Below are 11,633 nucleotides of genomic sequence, written 5' to 3'. Positions count from 1 at the left end.
CTCCACGGCCCCTTAACGGTCTGGGAAGCAATGCCTCCCGCTGTCCCTCCTCGACGGAAAAACGGGACCTGCTTGCCAGGGGTCCTCACATGGCCCAAAAATCACCCTGAGAAATGGCACAGTGTACACAAGGCCTGACACAGAGTCCAAACTCCCGTGGTGAGATAACACCAGCTACAGCCTCTCTGCTGCTAACTTTCTGGGGCAGCTGCCTTCTCGCATTTTAGTTCCCATCTAAATAAGATATAAATAGAGCAAAAAAACACCAACATCAACAATAACATAGTGGCAAATTTGCAACATAAATTCAAGGGGTTTGCAATAGCATCTTAAGTGCTTTGCAATAGCATCAGCTGATGCATCACTACTTGAATATGGCGGTCTGTTGAATCAATCAGGTTCTGCACACACATTCTTTGTTGGCTGCCGTGTGCAAGCTTAAGCTGGTGTTCCTGGTGGCATGCTATTGCTGTAACGTGTTAATCACCATGTTTGTTTTCTGCTTTCCCAGCCTCCACCTGTTTGGGCTATGCTTTGGGACAGGGGGAATTGTACAGCGTACCTTGCTCACTGCTTGTTATTATAATTATCTTAACATGATGCACGCTGTGGCAGTGAGCTACCGCGAAGGAGCAGAGCTTAACGCCAAGACGAATGTATTGTAAATCATTTTCTAATAAATGTTTAAACGAAATACGTGGTGTTTCCTGACTGAATCGAAGATAACACATGGAAAAAGTCATAGTATTTTGTGTTGGAACTCTAGGAATATTTCTATTCTTCAGTGTTATTCTCTTCTACTGTATGTTCAATTAATATGATCTGACAATATGGTCTGACAATATGGTCTGGCATATATTCCGTCGCTGTCGGATGAAAACCTTGTAACATTTTTTACCATTTGAATATTTTTTTTACATGTATTGAAAGCAGTAACCCCTCAATGTACTCTGAACATTTCATGACTCTAGGACGAAGAAAATATATTCAAAGTAGGTTTTGAAGTTTTATAATTGAATGTTCGTTAATGGGAAAACGTTCCATTTCCTGGGAAGTTTCTGTTTTGAATATAAGACGTTTTTATCCGACAATGACTTTTGCCGTCTGTGTGGAGGCACTTTGTAATTTATTAGCAATGTTCTGTGTTAGCGCTCTTGTCTACATTTGGAAATGTAGAAATAGGACTTCTATTTTGGGACTGATGGTTCTGGCCTACCAAAATACGTTATACAGAAAGGCAAGCAGGTGAATGAGATGACACTTTAAAAGGTGGAGGGAGCTGAAAGAACACCATACTGCGGTGGCCTAAATCCCAGAATACCTGCGATAAAACACACTCCTTTAATGTTCTGTGTAAGGCTCAGAGTGAAAAGAGAGACTTGAGAGACTGTTTCGAGAAAGGAACATTTTCATAGCCTATCCATTGGAAATGTACAGACCTATAGGTATACCTTGTTACCATCCTCCTACCATGTTATTACCACTTTAGTATAGGCTGTTGTGTAGAGTGCTGACTTGGAATCAAAGAGCCATTCTTTAGAAAAAGCTAAGAAAACCAAAAGCTGACCGACACCATGAACGTATGTATACAGTCAGACTCAGTGCTGTACAGTCTAGTGCTGTTAGCCTATAGAATGTACTGTAAAGACAGACAGAACACTGGCTGGCCATCTCATGATGTCTTAAAGTAGCTGTTTCACTCTGTTTATCCTCGTTGGTCCACATTTGTATCTCTGTCCCTCGCCTTGACCCCGCCCCATACCCTGTCTTAACTGGCCTTCCCAGCCAATCGCCATGGAATCCTCATTACCACGACGTCCTTTTCTCCATCTCATTATGTTGATCATGATTTATCTGTTCCAGTGAATCCACAACTGACAGAGCAACTGTTATTTTTTCGGATAAAAAATTATAATTCTGATGCAGGCTCCGGAATTCTGCTGTGAACCTTGCTTTGAGAGAAAGTGTCTAAACTCCCAGATAACAGAGCTATTGTATAACTCCCGTCAGTATTGTACCAACTCAAACCAGAAAACACTACTTTATACTTAAAACATTGTGCACAGAAAGCATTATTGTGTTCCTAAATAAGAAAGCAGCAGACTTGCTGACTTTTCACATTATGGCTGAAACAGAACGCTATATCAACAAAGCGTGCTTACAGCTGTAATGGGAAATAAACCTCATGAATAAACATGTATATTTTAAAGAAATATGTCCAACTGTATTGGTCATCACCAGTTGGGATATTTTTAAAGACAATGCTAGAAACTACAGAAAACAATTACGTAACTGTTGTGATATAACAAACAAGACCGAAAAAGCAGCTCCACATTCCACTGCACCATCCAAAGGGGATTGTGTGACAAAATACTCTGGCCTTACTGTTGACATGGAGGGACTCAAACACAGAATGGTTATGTGCTTATAGATTTGATTTTGACCGTTGGTTAGCAACATACTTGCCATAGTACTTGAACACTAAATGAGCGAGAATTTTCTATCCAATACGAGAGGTCTCTTGTCCACTTTCCCCTTTGACTCGGTCTCTCCAATTTTTTTATTTAACCTTTATTTAACTAATTCACTTAGTACCAGCTGGATTTCCTATAAGGATTAGCCAATATTATATTCCTCTCTCGCATACAGACAATATACTGCACAGTAAGTAGATAATATATAAACATATCAACATACACATTGACACGTAGACACATTTCAGTTGAAGCCATTCAGTTGTACAACTGACTAGCTATCCCCCTTTCCCTTTCTCTAACCAGATTCTAAGCTGAGCATCATCAGGGCTTGATTTATAGTACACAGCCCACTGTGACAGCCATGCTGGCATCAAGAGCTCACAGAAGCACTCCCCATCAATTTCACGGCAGATAGCACACTGTCCACTGCCCGCACAGTAATATATTTTGAATAGTCTCCTCAAGATGTAAAATATAAGGCTACATGACATTACTGCCTTCAGAGAGATGATACCAAATTGGTATTGGCATGCATCTGTGTCAGCTAGCCTATAAGCTCCTGACCTGCAAGCAAGTCCTCACTGATGATGAGGACAAAACATTTAACATGTCCATCATGTGACACCAGACCAGACTAATAAAAATATGCAAATACAAAAATTTTGTACAGAAAGGTATAAAGTAATTATATCAGTCTCTAATCACCAAGTGTGGATACTAGGGTTGCTTGAGAAGCCAATATTTTCCTGTTTTAACCCCACATTCAGTGCATCACTTAGGAATCGTCCACCGAATGCTATACACCCACTGCTAATAGATCAGAGGACCACTTTGTTCAGTAGAGCGGACACTGTAGACTAGTGCTGAGCGATTAGTGCTTTTTACGGTCGGTTCGGTTTCGATTCAATTAAAAAATAATCACGTTTTTCGATTTTGTTAATTTTTTTAAACATAAAAAATGCACTATGTGGGTTGAATGCTGTAACAACACAGAATAAAACAATTACTACAAGTCCCATAATGGTAGTGACTGCCCATTACTGCTTATCACCTATTAACCATCACCAGACTCACATCAAACATCTCCAATCCAAAGTTACATCTAGAATTGGCTTCCTATTTCGCAACAAAGCATCCTTCACTCATGCTGCCAAACATACCCTCGTAAAACTGACCATCCTACCAATCCTCAACTTCGGCGATGTCATTTACAAAATAGCCTCCAATACCCTACTCAATAAACTGGATGCAGTCTTTCCCTGTGCCATCCTTTTTGTCACCAAAGCCCCATATACTACCCACCACTGCGACCTGTACACTCTCGTTGGCTGGCCCTCGCTTCATACTCGTCGCCAAACCCACTGGCTCCAGGTCATCTACAAGACCCTGCTAGGTAAAGTCCCCCCATATCTCAGCTCACTGGTCACCATAGCAGCACCCACCTGTAGCAAGCGCTCCAGCAGGTATATCTCTCTGGTCACCCCCAAAGCCAATTCCTCCTTTGGCTGTCTCTCCTTCCAGTTCTCTGCTGCCAATGACTGGAACGAACTACAAAAATCTCTATAACTGGAAACACTTATCTCCCTCACTAGCTTTAATTAAGCACCAGCTGTCAGAGCAGCTCACAGATCACTGCACCTGTACATAGCCCATCTATAATTTAGCCCAAACAACTACCTCTTCCCCTACTGTATTTATTTATTTTGCTCCTTTGCACCCCATTATTTCTATTTCTACTTTGCACTTTCTTCCACTACAAATCTACCATTCCAGTGTTTTACTTGCTATATTGTATTTACTTTGCCACCATGGCCTTTTTTGCCTTTACCTCCCTTATCTCACCTTGTATATAGATTTATTTTTCTACTGTATTATTGACTGTATGTTTGTTTTACTCCATGTGTAACTCTGTGTTGTTGTATGTGTCGAACTGCTTTGCTTTATCTTGGCCAGGTCGCAAATGTAAATGAGAACTTGTTCTCAACTTGCTTACCTGGTTAAATAAAGGTGAAAAAAAAAAAATATATATATATATATATATATATATATATATATATTAATTCACTTTACTTAAATAAAATATTTCAGTTGTTTTGTATATTACATTTGTTTTATTTGATAACTTTATTACTTCATTCTAAGTCATCTCATCTCTATAGAGCTGCTGCCTATGCTGTCTGACATAATCACTATTTTAGTAGTTCTTCAATACCAACTATCAATCACTTAGCTAATGTATATCAGGTGGATGTACCTCGTGAAGCAACTGCTCTCGAGTCTCTCTCTCTCAATCGTGCATTATTTTCTCTTTTACATAGCAGGCATAAAAGAAACACGGACCGGACAAGTAGGCGTGCAATGGATTATGGCCATTGTAGTTCATTAACACGTTTTCTGCGCTAAACTATGTTGAATATTGGCCTGTTGGAAACTACAACTCCCTACTACATCGCACAGTTCGGGCTTGATCTGATTTATCTCTAGAAAAACTGCACATTGTGCACATTGAGCTCACAGACAAAAACAGATTTCAATGGAATTCACATAATTGAACTGATGACTGTCAATGACTTAGTTAAAAAAATGACAAATAACCAAAATTTCAGTTAATTGCTCAGCACCACTGTAGACACAAGTACTTGCCGTCTAAAGGTAACGGCATGTGTGAGGTCTCTAGAGAGTTAGAATTGCCAAACATCCGTTAAATTGGTTCAAATGAAATACTTTTAAGACACAATATATTGATCATTAAAGGTTAAGGTGGAAAACACACCGATTAATTCAGTTGTGTCCCAGTATCAGGGCCAGAAGACCACTGACCCCCAATAAAGTCAGCTCATATCACCATCATGTGGTTATAAGTAGGTACTACATCTACAGTCCATTGTAGGCGTAGGTAAGGTTGCTGCAGAATGCAGTTTTCTTGCTAGATATTATTGCTCACCTGGTGTTGAAGAGAGGGTCATTATAGACGAATAGAGGGTGCATCACTGTACTCTCCTGAGATAGAAACACACCCTGGTTGTGAGGAGCCATGACTCTGCCCTCCTGCTTGTGACAGCTCCTCAACGCAGGCTGATCTGTAACAGATAATACAATAATAACAATGAGTGAAAGCATCCATAATATTCAAACCAATTATACCATCAGATGAAGAAATACTGGTGTGACAACACACTTCATTTTCCCCAGATGATGAATTAAATCATGTTACAATATGCCACTTCATCCTTCATTCCTTTGTTTAGGCCTAAACACCAGCAATTGAAAAAAAAAAATACAAACAAAATTGAAGACAGTACATCTCTATTGTTTTCTTCATTTAACTAATTGGGACAATGGACTGTCTGGCACTGGTGCAGGGGCCATGTGTTACAACATATCCCACTGGACAGACAATAATCTCCTCACTGCTGTGGTTTACAGTTGCTATTTTATCCCAGTTCTCAAGTAGTTTAGAACAGGTTAAAACCTCCTGCTACTAACATTAACACATCGCACATTTTCCATTGAAACGGACAAAAATGACATATTTTGTGATTTAAAGACTGTGCTTTTACTGTACCTTCAATATCCAGCAGAAAACAGGTTAGCAAGTGTGGACACACCTCCTCTAGAACAGAGCAGAAAGAACAGAACGCCCCCGGGCCCTTGAAAGACAACTTGTCCAGAAATATCTCTGTCCTTTTCCTATTGGTGTCATAACCCAGGATGTCCTTGCATTCCACCAGAGAGAACACCCTGTCATACACAAGGTATGGCAGCACCTTGTTGACATCCAGCTCCTTCAGTAACCTCTCCCTATGGTGCCTCAGGATTTTGGCAGCCCACGTTTTCTTCTTCTTGCCAGATGGTCCCCGGCCGCTCATCTGCTTCTTCACAAACCAATTCCGAGTATCACTGCCCAGCATTTTGAGGTTGGATAAAAATACGTTTTCTTTAACAACACCTCTCTCTTAGCAAAAGTCAATTGGATGGTAGCACATATTCTACAAATGTGGAGGTTGCCATGCCAAATATTTCCATAATGCGGACTATGTTTCCACCAGACATAATACGTCTGGACAGGAAGGTCGACAGTCTGGACATGGACAAAAAATTTGCTTGGTGCTTATGTTGTTAAGAGGATTATCATACTCTGTTTAGACCTTCACAAACGGCTCACCAAGAAAATACAGCACTCAGACCAATTTACTATTTGGCTTTGTTATAACAGACCTAGTAGCCTAATCATAATACTTGTCTATTTAAAATCTGCCTATGTCTCTATAAAATCAGGCTGGACACTGCATATTTGTTTATTGGAAATTAGAAGGGGTGGGGGGGATTTTGGCAAGACTAATTTCTTGCCTCCCAAATTCTCCCCCCTTCTATCTTGGGACTGCAAGGCCTGGCACACTTCAGAATCATTTTGGTAGCTCATGTTGACCAGTAGTGTGTGCCACAGAAAGCAAAGTATAGTATAAAGAGTATAAAGAAACAAACATTATTATTTTAAACATTACAAAAGGTTTCTAAAATAAAAGATAGTATAGAAATATTATCACACAATAACATCACAACAACATCACAAACATGAAATAAGAAATTCACATTTCAATCTTTGCATAATAAGATATAAAATGACAATAAATCAAATAAGAAGAGAATAAATAACAAACAAATATTGGAAAGCTGCAACAGCTCCACTGAACATTTAGTCCACTTTTTATGGAAGGTTTTCCAGGTGATACCGTCGCCTGGAACTCAAGCCTAACCTCGTCCTGACAGGCAGCGCAGACATAATCCTCCAATGATGGGATGGGTTTCATACAGGACTGGTGGAACCATTGTGGGCAGTGTATAAGGGTACAAGGCAAGACACAAATGTAGACACAGGAAGCAGATGGTTGAGTTCCGAAATTCATGATAACAAAAGGGGTAGGCAAAAGACAGGTCGGGGACAGGCGAGAGTTTATAAACCAGGTCCGATTCCAAACAGTACAAAGAGATAGGGAGGCTCGATGTCAGAACAGGCAGAGTGGTCAGGCAGGCGGATACGGCGTCAAAACAGGCAAGGGTCAAAACCAGGAGGGCTAGGAAAAAACAGAGACTGGGAAAAATAGGAGCTAGGAAAACCGCTGGTTGACCTGGCTAAAAAAGACGAACTGGCACAGAGAGACAGGAAACACAGGGAAAAATACCTGGAGGTGGGTGGAGACAATCACAAAGACAGGTGAAACAGATCAGGGCGTGACACTTTTGGGAGCAGGAGGATATTGCAAAGGCTGTTGATACAGAGGTAAGTACGCTAGTACGCTTAACTGAAAGCATACTGTTCGTTTACAGTATACTAAAATATCTAATAATATGTTATGTAGTGTATATACTCATTAAGTATGTAATATACAGTATGTTAGTTTGGGTATTCGAACACAGCTATAGCTTTCACCTGGATTCACCTATATCATGGAAAGAGCAGTGTTTTGTACACTCAGTATATAAATAATTGGTCCAGAACAGAGCATGCTTTATTTTTACATTTCTACCACTAGGGGTCATATTTTCCTATGCAATGGTTACAACTATTCAGCAAAATGTACTCACACTAAACAATATACTATTTTTATGAAATAGCCATAAGGTACCCTTTCTGCATACTCCACAAAGAGAGGGGGCTCTGTGTTGTGAAGTACAACATCATCCTGTTAATAACATGGTTACAGGTAAAACAAATACTTATCACCCAGCATTTTTACAACTATCCTTATCATGTGCTTTCCATAAGAATGCATGATCAATTATAGAAATACACCCTTTCTCGAATAATGGAAACATTTATAATGTAAAAATGTTTATTCTATTTGAAGAATATGTCAGTATTGATGAACTGAGGACTTACTCAGGAGGACTTTAAGACTTCCTACCAGGCCATTGTGGTTCTTCAGTCTCTAAAAAAAGGCGCTCCGAAGTAGATATTGCTTAATGTCATATTACAAGGATACAGATCACAGCGATACCTAAGAGTAACACTTTTTATTGGAGAAGAACAAATACAGTATGGAATGTTTAACGGAAGATTTAACAGGATCGCTAGACAGTGTTGTCCCTTTTTCACTATTCACCATCGTTTGTTGAATATATTTTTTTAAATTATTGAATTAAAGAGTTTACTTACAAATATTTTTATTTACACAGTCATGATGAGATATACAGTGTGTTATGAATCAGAAATATCTGTCACGGCTTCATTCACCTTTCCCAGCAAAATGATGCATAGAAAAACAAAACTAAATGGTTACCAACACCTACATATAGCAACCTGAACCAGACTGGTTTGCAGTCAGTACTTAATCAACACACTGAAGAACAAACACAAGTTCCATACTTGAATCAGTAGATATTTTGACACAGCCTTTTGCTTCTTACCTTCCAATTTATATTATTTAAATTTGATTTAACCTTTATTTAACTAGGCAAGTCAGTTAAGAACAAATTCTTATTTACAATGACGGCCTACGAACAGGCAAAAGGCCTCCTGTGGGGACGGGGGCTGGGATTAAAAAGAAAAATATAGAACAAAACACATCACGACAAGAGAGATAACACTACATAAAGAGAGACCTAAGACAACAACATAGCATGGCAGTAAACACATGACAACACAGCATGGTAGCAACACAACAGGACAACAACATGGTAGTAACACAACATGGCAGCAGCACAACATGGTAGTAGCACAAAACATGGTACAAACATTATTGGGCACAGACAACAGCACAAAGGGCAAGAAGCTAGAGACAACAATATATCACTCAAAGCAGCCACAACTGTCAGTAATAGTGTCCATGACTGAGTCTTTGAATGAAGAGATTAAGATAAAACTGTCCAGTTTGAGTGTTTGATGCAGCTCGATCCAGTCGCTAGCTGCAGCGAACTGAAAAGACGAGCGACCCAGGGATGTGTATGCTTTCGGGACCTTTAACACAATGTGACTGGCAGAATGGGTGTTGTATGTGGAGGATGAGGGCTGCAGTAAAAATCTCAGATAGGGGGGAGTGAGGCCTAAGAGGGTTTTTATAAATAAGCATCAACCAGTCTGTCTTGCACCGGGTATACAGAGATGACCAGTTTACAGAGGAGTATAGAGTGCAGTGATGTGTCCTATAAGGGGCATTGGTGGCAAATCTGCTGGCCGAATGCTAAAGAAAATGTAGGTGCTCGAGAGCACCCTTACCTGCCGATCTATAAATGACGTCTCCGTAATCTAGCATGGGTAGGATGGTCATCTGAATCAGGGTTAGTTTGGCAGCTGGGGTGAAAGAGGAGCGATTACGATAGAGGAAACCAAGTCTAGATTTAACTTTAGCCTGCAACTTTGATATGTGCTGAGAGAAGGACAGTGTACCGTCTAGCCATACTCCCAAGTACTTGTATGAGGTGACTACTTCAAGCTCTAAACCATCAGAGGTAGTAATAAGACCTGTGGGGGGAGGAGCATTCTTCTTACCAAACCACATGACCTTTGTTTTGGAGGTGTTCAGAACAAGGTTAAGGGCAGAGAAAGCTTGTTGAACACTAAGAAAGCTTTGGTGTAGAGCGTTTAACACAGAATTCGGGTAGGGGCCAGCTGAGTATAAGACTGTATCATCTGCATATAAATGGATGAGAGAGCTTCCTACTGCCTGAGCTATGTTGTTGAAGTAAATTGAGAAGACCGTGGGGCCTAGGATCGAGCCTTGTGGTACTCCCTTGGCGACAGGCAGTGGCTGATGCAGCAGATGTTCTGACTTTATACACTGCACTCTTTGAGAGAGGTAATTAGCAAATCATGCCAAAGTCCCCTCAGAGACACCAATACTCCTTAGCCGGCCCACAAGAATGGAATGGTCTACCGTATCAAAAGCTTTGGCCAAGTCAATAAAAATAGCAGCATAACATTGCTTAGAATCAATGGCAATGGTGACATCATTGAGGACCAATGATGTGGTTTGTGTCTGAGTGGGTTTTCTCTGAGGTCAACAGGTTCTAAATGCAGAATCTTCACAAGAAAAGAGAGGAAGTCATATTTCTAATCGACAAGATGTTAATGCAAGGCACTTATACAACTTTTCCTGTAAGTGGTGCTCTTTAGACCGGCCTATGGATAATGTGGAAAATTGGGGTAACATCTTCAATGAAAGTTATTTTACAGTCTTGCTTACCTAGTTTGGACAGAAGAGAAGACAGTTGTCATTCAAAGACAGCTTTTAATTTTTATTTTGGCTAGTGTTGTTAAACTAGACATTGGTGACTAATATTTCACTTTTCCAAATGTTTGAAAACAGATTCAACAACCATATCGTCAATGTTCATTATTTCATAGCGTTATTTGTAGCTAAGTAAAAAAAAATATGAAAAAAATAACCAAAATACTCTGTACAAAGCAGATGGACAGACAGTTGAGTCAAAGGAGCTTCACATTTATACATCCATTGTTCTATCTGTGGTTGAGTCTTATTCAGACCTTCTTCTTCTAGGAGGTTTAACGGCAGTTGGCATCCAATTTGTTGCATTACCGCCACCTACTAGACTTGAGTACAACTCCTTTATACTTTGCTTGAAAAATAAAATTGTAATAAATAAATACCCTACCATCTAACACTACACTCACTAATTTCAAAATTATATAAAACAAAATTAACACCACCCTACTCCACTAATTAAATGTATTTATTCCTACCTCATGCCATCATCCTGAAAGGATGGGAGATCACCACTTAACACACCCTGTAACTCTTCTGATGTCAAGTCTCGCACACCCAAATACCTCTCTGCAGCTGCCACCACAACCTCAATTTTCTGCGACTTGTGTTCCATCCCTGCAGTACAGATGATAACCATTGCTATAAATGCTAAAAATCCAATCTTACTGAAATGTATATCACTTTTTGGCCTATCCCTCTGTACTGGTATATCTCTACTACTCTCACCACTCCTCCCCCTTAACCCATCTTCCTCTACTTTCTTCACTGCCTCAGCATATGACAACTTCTGCACTACTCTACCCTGGAAACCTCAACCTGGCTCTCTCACACGGAACATTTCTGATCCCCATCTCTATGGGCACCCCTAGAATTAACACATTCCACTACTTTCCCCAATACTACACATTCCTTTGTCTCATGCCCTTCTGCA

At 40.0% G+C, this 11,633-nt stretch overlaps 1 protein-coding gene across 1 annotated transcript in view; it reads left to right on the top strand.

The window, feature by feature from the left end:
- The first annotated feature begins 7,614 nt into the window (after nt 1-7,614).
- Nucleotides 7,615-11,633, top strand: part of LOC106562152 (sorbitol dehydrogenase) — a 30,042-nt gene continuing 26,023 nt past the window's right edge. Inside the window, exon 1 of the mRNA XM_082957756.1 lies at nt 7,615-7,758. The gene's annotated coding sequence lies outside the window, so the exon portion shown is untranslated. The remainder of the gene's footprint in view (nt 7,759-11,633) is intronic.

The sequence above is a fragment of the Salmo salar genome, chromosome 11, assembly GCF_965601325.2.
Source record: "Salmo salar chromosome 11, fSalSal1, whole genome shotgun sequence".
NCBI lineage: Eukaryota > Metazoa > Chordata > Actinopteri > Salmoniformes > Salmonidae > Salmo > Salmo salar.
The sequence above is the reverse complement of the archived record's forward strand: the minus strand, read 5'-3'. Positions and strand labels throughout refer to the sequence as shown.